The sequence below is a fragment of the Phalangium opilio genome, unplaced genomic scaffold (genome assembly GCF_054372755.1).
Source record: "Phalangium opilio isolate 3A_F unplaced genomic scaffold, DU_Popi_V2 ptg000041l_1, whole genome shotgun sequence".
NCBI lineage: Eukaryota > Metazoa > Arthropoda > Arachnida > Opiliones > Phalangiidae > Phalangium > Phalangium opilio.
In genome coordinates, this window is record NW_028324165.1 from 8695046 (window position 1) to 8710150 (window position 15105).

Sequence of the window (15105 nt, forward strand, 5' to 3'; positions counted from 1 at the left end):
TAAGGATTAATTTCCTATATTTCAAGGATAAATTTCCTATATTTTAAGGATTAATTTCCTATGTTTCAAGGATAAATTTCCTATATTTTAAGGATTAATTTCCTAGATCCAATATTTCAATTACAATTATCCTATTTTTCTTGCATTTTCCTTTATGTCTAGGATAAATTTCCTATATTTTCCTACATCTAAGGGATAAATTTCCTAGATCCAATATTTCAATTACAATTATCATATTTTTCTTGTATTTTCCTTTATTTCTAGGATAAATTTCCTATATTTTCCTACATCTAAGGGATACATTTCTTTATTTTCCTATATCTAAGGGATACATTTCCTTATTTTCCTATATCTAAGGGATAAATTTCTTTATTTTCCCATAGTTTAAAGATAAATATCTTTATTTTCCTATATTTTAAGAACAAATTTCCTTTATTTTCCTATATTTTAAGAACAAATTTCCTTTATTTTAATATATTTTAAGAACAAATTTCCTTTATTTTCCTATATTTTAAGAACAAATTTCCTATATTTTTCTACATTTTCCTAAATTTCAAGGATGAATTTCCTGTAACTTCCTATATTTCAAAGACCAAGTTCCTATATTTTCCTATATTTCAAGGATAAATTTCCTAAATTTCCTTTAATGGAACTTAGTGGTAAATTCTCAGTGGTCACCCTACCCTGTATGTGGTGTTATTTTCTTTTTAACGTTGACTTGCTCCAAATGTTCTACATAAAGCTCAGCTTTTTCCTTTTGACGTCTACTGTTCTTTCCAGACAGACCGAAAAATATGAGTCTTATATATCCTCGTCTGCTCTGAAAATATGTAACGATTATTGTACCCTTTTTCACCTTAGTTCTTTCGACCGAATGGCTGCTGCTAGATAAGGACCCGCTTCCTTTAAATCAGTACCACCATAAGCTCATAAGATATGTTCCATAAGTATAACACTATATATAGAGTTCGCAATGCTACTGAGAGACTTACAGCTCGAGATAACTAGTTCGAGAACGACGAGCGAGAATTGAAGTTCTACACTCGGTGGTTAATTTTGCAGGACTTCCATCTAGCTCCTGTTTAGTCTGCATTATCAGAGATAGATTTAATTTTAGAAGTAGGAATGGAGAACGGTTAGTATTTACTTCAGTTATTCCGACTCATAGACCACCCAGTATAGAGCCCCTCCCTCCAACACGTAACGAAAAGTTTAAATTATCTTATTGGCTTACTTAAACTACGTTTTGATGACGTTGCTGACGGGGACGGCGAAAAATACGTAATTCCTTTTTACCTCTGTCGCTATGACCCGTCCGCCTCTTGTAACGCTTTTTCTACTACCATTGCTTATACTAGCTGCCAAGCGTTAACAAATCTACTACTACTATTGTTCGGTTAAGGCTTCAGGGTATGAATAAGAATTAAACGAAGGTTTGCCATACGTAGAGTCAGTTTTATTCAATTGTATCGAAATATTTTTAATGTTTTAGGATATAACTATAGCCATTATAATATTAAATAAATGTCTAAACATAGAGCCTCTAAAGGCTATTTTAACTATGAGGGCTTTTGCCCTTATTACGACATAATCCCCTACAATATTATTTAATATATGGTTATCCCCCAAAATAGTTGTTTAACATGATAAAGCTATATCTTAACTCATGCAGCATGCATTTTGACCGATGCCAGGTCTAATTACTACGACGTCTCAGATTAATATATTAATACCGATGGCTTTTAATTGCCTTTAGTTTAACACAAAAGTACTCATCACTTTGCAACGGTGCGGTGAACGACGAACGTTGACGAAAGTCTATTAGATGAAGTAGAGCGTCGTACGATGATTACGCGGGAACTAGTGGTGACGATCTGATGGGCTATGACCCGGAACTATGTTTAAACTTGCCATTAAAAATTGGCGGCCAGCGCTAGGACTTTCAATGACTTGTCCATAGTCTCGGTTCGGGACGGACGAGCTAGTGGCATCCTCTGGAATCCCTCAGTCGACTTGAGTTGGCTCCAAATTCCCGATCTCCATCAGCATTGAAACAGATAATCGTAATGGTTCTTTTGTACCAGTGTTCCCGGCTTTTATATGTTTGAGAGTGCTTGAAATTGCATCCAATCATGTACGGTATTTTTCGAGGTCCATCGTCTATTGGTTATTTATTTTGGCGCGAAAATATCGCGCTATTTATTTTGGCGCGAAAATATCGCGCACTGTACCGTGGTGTATCCCATGGGACTTAACCCTACCTTAACTTAACTTATCAGTTACTGGCATCGGTACTGGCATCGGTTATTGAGAGAGCATGCAAAGATCTTTTATTTACGGCTTCTATAGCCTTTTGACACTTTGACGACCAAGCGGCGCCCGAAAGGGGCTTTAACATTTACAAACAAACCGACTTTGTTCATAGAAAATACTTGGCGACTAAGTGGCGCCCAGAAGGGGCTAAGACTTCCAGGTATGGCATTTTATACGAAAGAAAGTGAAGGTATACTTTTAAGCTACTGCATGGGGGACAATAACAATTGGCAGCTCGCAAGGACAACGGTGGAGATTCTATTGATAAAAACCATAGGTCCTCAATATAATTCATCCCCAAAAGTAGGTCTACAGGCCACTGGAAACATTGAAAGGGGTGATTCTAGTTCTATTATGAATAAGGAAAATATGGCTACTCATGAATCTAAAACTTAAAGCAGCAAATATTCCTACTGTAGTTTATCCGCTACACTCCCCACCCCTTAGAGCCGAACGACCTCGGAGGCAAAGTAACTAAAAGTTGATAAAAAAAAACGGAAGAAAAATAAAACTACTTACAAAAACAACTAACTAAGATATTTACACAAATTGCACAAATTTACAAAAATAATCTACAGGAAGGCTTAGGGTCAGTACAACTGGAGAGGTACCAAGGTCCAGTTATACACTAAACTAAACCGCAAACTACATGCGCTTACGCAATACCATTTGAAAGCTATTGTCTACTGGAGGGCGAACAATATTAGGCTTTTTTCTGGCTTTTGTTTCTACTGGACGTTGTTCCTCCTTTTCTTGGTCGCGCTCATGAAAGAGCTTAAGCTCCCGAAGGTGGAACGTCCCTTTCAACTGACGGTTATTGTTATCCCTCGTCCTTAACTTGTAAGTATAAGGGGACAATTTTTCGTCGACTACAAATGGACCCTCCCAAGTATTAGCCAACTTAGCGGAGAATCTTTTACCAGCGTCTGACTGGTGATGAGTTTTCTTTAAAACTAAATCATCTTTCTCGAATTCAAACTCCCGCTTCTTAACGTTATAAAGGGCTGCGTTTTTGTCTTGGGCTTTAACTAAATTGTCTTGAGCCTTTTTAATTGCGTCACGAATAATATCGGCTCTGCGCAAGGGATCAATGGCTTCGCAGGCCTTGGAAAGTTGGTTGTCTACGTTCATAATGGGTACCTCTCTAATTTCACGACCAAAATTAAGAAATGATGGCGAGTAGCCGGTTGATTCGTTCTTTGCTGAACGGAGGGCCATTACGAACTGCTGCAAACCAACGTCCCAATACTGGTGACTTTCAGTGACGTAACACTTTATCATGTTACCTAGGTTTTTATTTGCCCTTTCAGTCTGATTACTTTGCGGTGAATAGAAGGATGTAAACCGCTGCTTGATTTCAAATAAATTACAGACTTCCTTCATCAGGTTCGAAACGAATTGAGGTCCTGAATCGGAAACTATTCTCTTTGGGACACCAAAACGTGTAAAAACGTGGTCTATGAGAATGGTAGCTATTGTTTTTGTGGTAGCCTTCTTTAAGGCATGGGCTTCGACCCATTTCGTGGAGTAATCTAACACGGTTAATATTTGCGTATTACCCCTTTTACTTCGTGGAAATTCACCTTTGAGGTCTATTCCTATAACCTCCCACGGTTGAGAAGGCTCTGCTGACTTCATAAGTCCCGCTTGTTTAATTGGGGGAGACTTATGCTCTTGGCAGACTATACATGACTTGACATAACTATTAACGTCCTTAGTCATCCCTTCCCAGGTATAGTACTTCCTCGATCTTTCCAAAGTTTTGGCCTTGCCTTGATGACCCGATGAGGGTATGTCGTGGCATGCCGCAATTACTACCTTAATTAGGGTTTTGGGTACTACTATTTTAAAAGAGTCCAATGAAGGACTACTTTTATTAGAGTCGCTAGAGGCGCTACAATGGGTGACACTATCATCACCACGTGGGGTTCTACTAGTACCCGCGTGAACGAAACCATTGTTATCATCCGCTTGACCTAGTGGTACGTTTCTATACACGATACCGTCCATTAATTTGCAAGATGGCGCTACTCTCTTAACCCATTTCCCTATATTATCACTTCCGCCGCATTTACCTTCCTCCAGAAAGGATATAAGTCGGCCTATTCGTGGATCTACACGCTGATCGGCTATAATAATTTCCCTATCTAAGGTTATAGCTCTGGATTCGCCTAATTCTTGGTCAATAAGGGCTACTAAAGCTTCTTCGGTTTCGCTTGCCTCGGGGATGCGTGAAAGCGCATCAGCTACTACATTGTTTTTACCGGGGATATACACAATCTTAAAATCGAAGGATTGTAGTTTAGTGCTCCACCTGGTAAATTTTCCCGTGGGGTCTTTAGCGTTTTTCAGCCATTCTAATGATTTATGGTCTGTTATTACTGTGAAGAAGTTACCCTCAAGATAAACGCGAAACTTTTCTGATATGGCCCAAACTATTGCCATACATTCCCTTTCGGTGACTGACAGCTTTCTTTCGGCCGCGCTAAGAGTTCTACTAGCGTATTGGACGACGTTAGTCTTTCCATCTATGGTTTGTGTGAGCACCGCGCCTAATCCCACATTCGAAGCGTCAGTATAGAGCGTGAATGGTAACTTAAAGTTAGGGGAAACTATGATAGGGGCGGTGGTCAAGCTAGTTTTAAGGGAATCAAAAGCGTTTTGTTGTTCCTCTCCCCAATGCCACGTAACGTTGTCGTGGGTGAGATGATGTAGTGGGGTAGCTACATCTGCGAATTTTGGGATAAAACGTCGGTAAAACCCGGCCATTCCCAAAAATCTCCTTAGCTGTCTAACTGTGCGCGGTACTGGGTACTCTTTAATGACGCGAACCTTCTCCGGATCTACTTCTATTCCTTGTTTTGAAACAAGATGACCCAAAATATGAGCTTTTTTCCGGCAGAACTGGGCCTTCGAGGACTTAACTGTCAAACCATCGTTTTTCAGAATTGTTAGGACCTTTTCTAAGCTTTTTAAATGCTCTTCGAAGGTATCAGAGACTATGTATAAGTCATCGAAGTAATCAAATACTCCTTCTTTGGCTAAATGCCCAAACAAATTGTTGACAAGTCTCTGAAAGGTTGCCGGAGCATTCGTGAGGCCAAACATCATAACCCTAGGTCGATAGATGCCGCTATGGGTTACGAAGGCACAGGTGTCACGACTACTCTCGTTCAAGGGCACTTGCCAGTAGCCAGATCTCATATCTAGTACTGTAATATAATCGGGGGTTCTAACTGATTCTAATATATCCTCGATTCTTGGTAAGGGGTACGAGTCCTTTCTAGTCACACTATTTACCTTCCTATAGTCTATAACTAGGCGGAATTTTCCATCGGGTTTGCCAACTAGTAGGGTCGGAGCGCTCCATGGACTATGACATGGTTCAATGAGATTTAAATCTAGCATCTCTTTGACTATTTCGTCTATTATCTCCTTTTTGCGAGGAGAGTTACGATATGGTGGACACGCTATCGGTTTACTATCACCCGTGTCGACATAATGCTCCGCCGATTTGGTCAATCCAGCAGTGGTGGAAAACACACACTTAAATTTTGTGACTAGTTCTCGTAACTTATTTCTTTTCTCCTCATCTATGGGAGCTTCTGCTAACGCCTTCTCTATAGCCTCTACGTCGAAATCCTCATCTTCAAATAAATAGCATTCCTCTAAATTAAAATTTATTCCACTATTATAGAAGTCATACGCGACCGAAGGATTCGACTCCCAACTCCAGCTTAAATTACCATAGTTAATCATCATACCGCTATGTTTAAGGCAATCTATTCCTATAATACAAGGGTAAGCTAAATTATCCATGACGACTGCATCATGTTCAATTTTTTTTCCAGGGAACTCAAACGGTACTGTCATTAATTGATCAGCCATAATAAATCTTTGATCAACTACCTTAAGCTTATAATTAATTGAAGAAGTCCTAAATTTAAATTTTTCGAAATTTTTGGAAAATTCTCTATCTATAAGGGTAACTGAGCTACCAGAATCCAATAATGCCAGGGTAGGAACACCCGCTATGCTAATTTCTATAAGACATTTACTTTTGGTAGTATCGTTTGAGACCTGAAAGCAGTCAGCTGCTAGGGGGCTATTTTGTAAGGTTTTTATTACTTTTGTTTTGGGGCAGGGCCGTCCCCTTTCGGTCCTCCCCGACTCCCGTTTCCCGAATTTTTTGTCGGGCAGTACCTCTGAATGTGACCTTTTTCGTTACAAATGGTACACGTGACGGTAGGACAGTTTGGAGTTTTGTGTCCTTCCACTCCACATACATTACATATGATTATTCTCTCCCCACTACGGCTACTCGATTTCGACTTAGACTTTTTAGAAGACTTATGCTGGGGTCTACTTTCGGGCGTCCCATTCTTAACGTAGCTAGTTTCAGGAGGAACCGCTCTATCTTGATCTCCCCCCTGGGGTGCCACTCCTTGCGCCATTTCGAGGCGGGTAGCATGGGCCAGAAGTTCACTAACGGAAGTATATGTAAACAGTGATAACAGAGGTTTCATGGTCTTATTAAGGTTTCGGAAAACATATTCCACCTGGTGTTGACCAGCTAACGGGGTTTCTAATTGCAAAAAAATTTCGCGCATACTATTAATATAATCGCGAACTGGTTCCCCATTCTTTTGTTTTCTATTTAATAATCTATCCAGTAATACCGTGTCGTTTACTTGAAAATCAAACTCCTTTTTTACTAGAAGCTGGAATTCATCAAAAGTTATGGGTTTTATTGCCAACGATTGCCACCAGTCTAATGCGGGTCCAATAAACATTTGAGGAATCCATGCCTGTATAAAATTGATATCCGGCATCCCCAAAGTTTCCCTTATTTGACGTACTTTTACTAAGAAATCCTTTGTCCCTAAGTCGGACGGTCTACCCGTAAAAACGGGGGTGCTTATTTTGGGCATTCTATACTGCTGTTGATAAGGCGGAACCGTGACTAAAGGATTTAGCGGGCTACTAACACTTTGTGCCGAGCTAATGTTAGTGTTGTGTGTGGCTGTACTTTGAACAACACTGCTATTATTGGGACTATTTCCAGGCTGTACTGTTAACAAAGAAGAACTAACCCCTACTAATGGCGGGCTAATTACCCCCGAGGTCTGTTGATTGCTACTATTTAATTGTACAGAACTCGAGCTAGCCTGAGTTAGCTGAAGAATTTGAGCTTGTAAAGCTGCTATTTGTTGCTGCATTAAAGCTAAAGCAGGTGTAGATATTAAAGTCATGCCTGTGGGTGCAGTACTAATTGCTTGCGTGGTCAAGGTAGACGTACTACTATTGCTACTAGATTGAGTCACTATGGAAGGAGGGTTCAATGTCAGGTTGCTACTACTAACTGTGGAAGGGACTACTTGTTGCGGTTGAGTGTTTACTCCCGCAATCCCGCTGTTTCCAGCTACCTGCGAACCTTGATTGTTGGGACTATTTATCGTAACCCCCAAGTTACTTCCCGTACTACCATTAGAAGCTCCCCCTAGTTGTCCAGTTATTGGATTCATATTGTTACTATGTCTGTTCCTCGCCCTCTTCGCTCTATCTATAGCTTGGGACTCTTTGTAAGCGATAATACAATCGGAACAGCTCGAATATGCGCCAAAAACTGGTTTGCACCTAGAATGATCAATCCTTGACTGCATGCGGCCTCAATTACCACATGAATATTGTAGTTATCTCCACACCTATCATTCCTACTAATTAATGAGTTCGGACTGCCTCCGGTACTAGTTTACTAGCATAGAGAAACAATCCCGGCTGGGCCCCCAAATTGTAACGCTTTTTCTACTACCATTGCTTATACTAGCTGCCAAGCGTTAACAAATCTACTACTACTATTGTTCGGTTAAGGCTTCAGGGTATGAATAAGAATTAAACGAAGGTTTGCCATACGTAGAGTCAGTTTTATTCAATTGTATCGAAATATTTTTAATGTTTTAGGATATAACTATAGCCATTATAATATTAAATAAATGTCTAAACATAGAGCCTCTAAAGGCTATTTTAACTATGAGGGCTTTTGCCCTTATTACGACATAATCCCCTACAATATTATTTAATATATGGTTATCCCCCAAAATAGTTGTTTAACATGATAAAGCTATATCTTAACTCATGCAGCATGCATTTTGACCGATGCCAGGTCTAATTACTACGACGTCTCAGATTAATATATTAATACCGATGGCTTTTAATTGCCTTTAGTTTAACACAAAAGTACTCATCACTTTGCAACGGTGCGGTGAACGACGAACGTTGACGAAAGTCTATTAGATGAAGTAGAGCGTCGTACGATGATTACGCGGGAACTAGTGGTGACGATCTGATGGGCTATGACCCGGAACTATGTTTAAACTTGCCATTAAAAATTGGCGGCCAGCGCTAGGACTTTCAATGACTTGTCCATAGTCTCGGTTCGGGACGGACGAGCTAGTGGCATCCTCTGGAATCCCTCAGTCGACTTGAGTTGGCTCCAAATTCCCGATCTCCATCAGCATTGAAACAGATAATCGTAATGGTTCTTTTGTACCAGTGTTCCCGGCTTTTATATGTTTGAGAGTGCTTGAAATTGCATCCAATCATGTACGGTATTTTTCGAGGTCCATCGTCTATTGGTTATTTATTTTGGCGCGAAAATATCGCGCTATTTATTTTGGCGCGAAAATATCGCGCACTGTACCGTGGTGTATCCCATGGGACTTAACCCTACCTTAACTTAACTTATCAGTTACTGGCATCGGTACTGGCATCGGTTATTGAGAGAGCATGCAAAGATCTTTTATTTACGGCTTCTATAGCCTTTTGACACTTTGACGACCAAGCGGCGCCCGAAAGGGGCTTTAACATTTACAAACAAACCGACTTTGTTCATAGAAAATACTTGGCGACTAAGTGGCGCCCAGAAGGGGCTAAGACTTCCAGGTATGGCATTTTATACGAAAGAAAGTGAAGGTATACTTTTAAGCTACTGCATGGGGGACAATAACAATTGGCAGCTCGCAAGGACAACGGTGGAGATTCTATTGATAAAAACCATAGGTCCTCAATATAATTCATCCCCAAAAGTAGGTCTACAGGCCACTGGAAACATTGAAAGGGGTGATTCTAGTTCTATTATGAATAAGGAAAATATGGCTACTCATGAATCTAAAACTTAAAGCAGCAAATATTCCTACTGTAGTTTATCCGCTACACTCTTCTTTCATGCCCCCCCCCCTCGTCCCGTGGAAGGGGGTCCGGGAATTTGACGCGCTCCTAGATTACTCTGTTCTCCATTCCTACTTCTAAAATTATATCTATTCCTGGCATTACTTAGCCTTTGACATCGCCAAAAATAGGCGTATGTCGCTTTACCTCGAATCTATGACCTACTTCAATCACTTCAAAATTACAAGCTCCAGTTTCTAAGTTACCAGTGACAAACTTATGGCCAACATATCTTATGAACTTATGGTATACCACGTTCAGAATCAAAAAAGCGAAAAAACTCTCTGTTTCTCTCTTAAATCAAAAGTACGAGAAACAAGATTAAACTTTTCACCAAAATTCTGACACTGAATTCTAGCAGTTTTTCGCTATCGCATATCGCAATAATTAAGCCTAATTTTCAGCCAATTATATATTACTAGCTTTGTAAAAATGTTTTTACAGCTTTTTGGATAATTTTCCTAAGCCTTGGTTATGTTAAATTAAAATGCGGATTTATACTCTCATTTAAAAGCTCGGTTTTCTCTACTTCAGTATAATTTAGCCCAAATTTCAGCATAAGTTCATTACAACTGTTTAAATAAGTTTGTCACTGGTTACTAAGAGACTGAAGTGACGTAGGTGGAACGTCATAGGTTCTTGTAAAGCGACGCCTGGTGAGGCGCTGTCAAAGGCTTAGCTGGTGTGAAGAGACAGAACAAATGATGTGTATGTTTGTCAACAAAGACTTATTTAATCAAGATATGGATGGCTTCAAACAATACGGGCCATCCTAATTTGCCAATTTGGTGATGGACTGGCAACATTCAAGCCTAATATAACGTATTTGCATCTTCATACACCCAATCAATGTTCCGTATAACCCTAATATTAAGCAGACGATACTGCAACCCCACCCCTTTTAAAAAGGATCCATTTATACAGCGTTTCAGATAAAATCACTAAGCCTCGGTCAGGTTTATATTTAATTTAAAGGTACTATACATTTTTATTAACCTAAATGAATTCTTTAATTCAATCAACGTTAACGAGAACATAAAGTGCAAACACATACAAAAAATAAATGCTTTTTGGGTTAAGAGATTTTTAAAGGTATATACAAAAAATCCTTTTAAAAATGGGAATAAATAATTTTTGAGCTCGTTTTAAAAGGTGTTTGCTAAGACGTTTCGCGCGTAAAAGGCACTTACCTTAGGCTTGGAGAGTTGTGAGATGGAGGAGAAACGTTCGCGGGCCTTGTGCGGCATTGAAAGTCTCCCAGAGTACCTCGTGCACGCCACTACCTTTAGCTGGGATTGTTATGTGCTGACCCCTAGCGCCATTTAAAAATAGAAGCTAGTTCTCATGAATGCTGGGAGGACTTCGTTACGGTTCCCTAGATGGCGGTACAGATGCTACGTTATAGGTATGGAGATTACTACTCCATTTCACCTGTCTCCTCTAAGCCTTAGGTATGCTGCCAAAGTCCTGTTTTCCATTTTTTCACCTAAATATAAAGCAACTAAAAAGTTTGACATTCTGATGTAGAAGCTTCAAACAACGGCACATGCTCAGCTTTACTTTTAGATATAGTTACTTGTCAATGGGGAAAAGGCTTAACATACATACATAAATATATTCGGTATATATAGTTTTGTGCATGTAGTACAGTACATCATTTAAAGGGAATGTGTAAGAAAGGCAAATCATCAACTACTAAACAGATTTTATTTTAGTGTAATTGTTATAGAGTGTTCCAAAAAGGGAGGGTTATTATAGGACCGAAGTATTGTGGGATGGTTCTATGGGAAATCATCAATTTTGAGTCGAAAATGTTCTATACTTCTGTTCCATTACCAGCTTATTTTGCCACCACAAATGATGCACGTCTTAACACAAGTTGTGAGGGACTGCGAGGGTTTTACGGATGGCCCCTTATTTAACTTATATCGCCATTTTGCTTTTGGCCCAATTGGTTGTAGAGAATTTTAGGGATGACCCCTTAATTAAAATAGCATTGTGTGTTGTGTGGGAGATTTTGAATGGAAACTGGTTATAAAATTTATTGATTTTAAGTTAGGCTTAGAATATTATTAAATTAAATATTCATAGATGAATAAATTAAATTAGGGCTTATAGAACCACAAAATTCACCCTCCCTTTCAAGTCAAAGATTCTCCCCACTTTTCAAAGTTTAACATTTCCCGAACCGACGCCACCTCTTTCTTACGTACAGGGTGTTTCTCATAAGTCAGCCTCACATGAATTAAAGGGTGCTTTGTTCTTTGGGTCAATCTGAATAGTGGAAAGTGTCATCAAAGAACATGCATGGGATCTACAAGTGCATATGAACTCCCAAACACTATAGCTGAAACAAGGAATTATAGTCACACATGTTTAGGACAGACATACTTATAAGTAACACCCTGTATAATGTTTTAAGTTTTTCAATGGGTAGAAAATCCCTTGTTTTCCGCTTCAGTTTTTAAGATTTCTACCCTCAGCTCGCTCTCAGGGTCTGAAGGCCCGTCCTTAAGCCGCCCTGAAGGTCCTAGCTTTCTCTTTTCAAACAGGTTTTTTAAAGGGTTCTTTCGGTTTCCTCGTAAGTCGTGGATAGCCTAGAAAGAAGTAACGACAAGGCCATAAACCCTGTCTCTTCTATGTCTTCTTATATGTCAAATTCTCGTTCTGTCTCGTTTCCCGCGAGACTAAACTGTTACAGTGTTGGATTTACGCGCCGAGTTTCGTGTGGTGTCTTGGCGCCATTTTGGAAGAGATATAAACGTACCCACATGTACTGTAGCAGGGTTCATAGGAACCTGGATATCCTGGATAACCTGGATAAGTCAGGGATATGGAAAATAGGGGAAAAAGTGTGGGATTTAAAACATTTTCCTTAAAAGTCAGGGATATGTCAGGGATTTTGTTTGGCATATCAAACTATTCTTCATGTAATGCTAAATATGAGCCAGGTGTGATGAAGTTGGCTCTGGTAAACACCTTAAAATGGTCAGGGATATAGGCAACATTTGGTTAGGGATAATCTGGAAAAGTCAGGGATTTTCAATGTAAAAATTTCGTTCGAACCCTGTGTAGGGGTGAAACTGATATGTGTAGCCTTAAGACATTGCAAAGTATACTTAAGAATTTGAGTATCCACAATTAATTAGGCCCCTATCGCTAGCTTTGGCTATTTTGCATAATTCAGGGAGCGTATAGCGCGGTCCTGTAATTCCTATAAAATCCTATATTTTTTTAATTTGTCCTATATTATCACCTATAATTTCGTGAAAGGTCAGACTATAATATCATATATTTTTGGACTTAGTTTTGGAAGTTTTCGTATAGTTTAGCATCAAATTTATCAAAGTATAGTTATCTCTCTTTTATGATCGAGATAACATTTGACTAGACATGTCCGAAATTGCTTCAAAGACTCGCTCAGAATTTTTTATATACTATATTTTAATTTTAATAAGGTTCCTCTGAATTTTCAAAGTAAAATCCAATTTGTTATTTTTTGATATTTTTCTACATAACTCTTTAATAGAATTTAAGTTATGATGACTGATAATATAAGGTAGCGCCTATATGTTGTCTTTTTTCTGAACATTTATCTGCTGCGTGTTAAACATTTTTACAGGGGCCATAGGTTTAACATGGAGGTATTTTCCCCTAAACTGCATCTTTGCCCTAAATCTCGTACCATTGAAACAACATCACAGTTGAAATAGAAAATTGGTTTTAAGCATATTTGTTTAGTCGTTCAAACATAAACTGAATAAGTTTTGAAATAATATCCGATTTTTAAAACCCCTTAGAGAAATATACAAAATATGACCTTATTACTGTAACCTATATACCAACATACACGGAAAATCGAAAGTAAATTAATTTAAAAGTTCTTGAAATATTAATAAATTTGAAATGACTCATCATTTATTTGCAGCATATTTTGCTGTTAGAAATTACTATTAAAAGTTCAAAGGTTAGCATTGGTACCAAAAATCCAGCGCACTTGAGCATACAAACCATGGAACGGCATGCGCTTAGTAATAATAACTTCGATTAAATTTACTTCTAATCAATATAAGAACAATATATAAATATAAAAATAACAATTCTCGTAACAGAATTCTCATAAGAAAGAATACGTAATTTCTCAATATAAAAAAACTAAGATGAAACGTAGCAATCTACATTTCGAAACTACATCACTTGTCCCTGAATATTATAAGAAACTTAGTTGCAATTTAGGCTTAAATTCATTGCAAAGATATACGAGTAATCCTTCAAACAGAAACAGTAGAAATCAAGCTGGTCTTGCAAAAACTCAGGAGACTTCGTAATCACCCGGCTCATATTCTATTATCCCAATGCCCTAGAAAACAAAGGCTTACGATATGAAAAGCTACTAAAGACAATTCGCTTTCGTATGTTACTATAGCCAAGTTGAAATAGGCTTATTTGTAGCTTTGAAGTACGTTATCAATTCGTCTTAAGAAAATATTGCATTCATCTCAATGGGAGTTTACCACATTCTTTATACTGTTTTGAAGATATGCTTAGGATTATCAGAATTGTATAACGCAAGTGAAACCGAGAAACAATCCAAATTCCATCAGATTTCCAATTTTCTCGCGCTCTGCTAATACAAATGCACGTGCATGGTTCAGAGATTTATTAGCCTTTGAGAGTCTTGGTTTTATCCAAATATCAATGGAGAAAACAAAGGTTTTCAGTGGTATTTTTTGGGGTAAAATAAGACGCTCATTGGCTATACGAGGCTAAACAGCATCAACATAAATCTGGCCTTGTAGTTTGCACCAATGAGCGAAAAATTCGTAGCTAAAGCCTTTTTCCAAGATTACCGCCAAATTAGGGATTTTTTCCAGACTCTGGTAATATCGCAACTTACAGACATAAGTAAGGCAGTAAAGAAAAGTATCAATAGATCATTTTCAACAGGGAGCGCCACCGTATCATCTGCACAAAGACATTAGATAAGGCTTCAATGTTACCAGTCCATCAAAATGTTCCGTCTTGAGAGACCAAGACGGTCAAACACTAGACTTTATTTAACCCACAACTTTTAAGAAGGGTCTGGTTCATTTGTTTAAAATAGACCTTATTAGACTAAATTAAAAATTGAGTCTCGTTAATTTTTCTTGGAATTATTTTCATGTATCAAAAATATTGATAATAATAATTATTCTTGGAAATTTCCAAGAAATAAAAAACGCTTTGCACTCAAAGATTAAAATATCTGCATTGAATAGACACTTAAATTAATGAAAAAGCTTTCTCTTTGTAACAAAAAAAAATCTTCATCCTCCGATCCCTAAAAATGTAACAAAACCACGATGAAAAAGAGCCCACTTTCGCTATCCTTGATTTAAAAATAAAAACCTAAAACTATATGTAAGGTTGAAAACAAAAAAGAAAAAAAACAAGAAACGTTTACGATTAGATAATGTTATGTCTACGTGTGTTAGGCCCTAGGTCAGGCTCATATGAAAAATACCAGCTCATGTAGATTTTGAGCCAGTTTCCAGAATTTTCTTCAATACGACTTGTTCCCCAAAG

General features: G+C 38.2%; 1 long non-coding RNA gene across 1 annotated transcript; it reads right to left on the reverse strand.

The window, feature by feature from the left end:
• Positions 1-537: 537 nt before the first annotated feature.
• On the reverse strand, positions 538-11148 carry LOC149679796 (uncharacterized). Its single transcript, XR_016365935.1, has 2 exons — positions 10731-11148; positions 538-820 (listed from the first exon to the last, which is right to left on the reverse strand). It is a non-coding gene; the product is annotated as an uncharacterized LOC149679796 (long non-coding RNA).
• Between the last annotated feature and the right edge of the window lie 3957 nt (positions 11149-15105).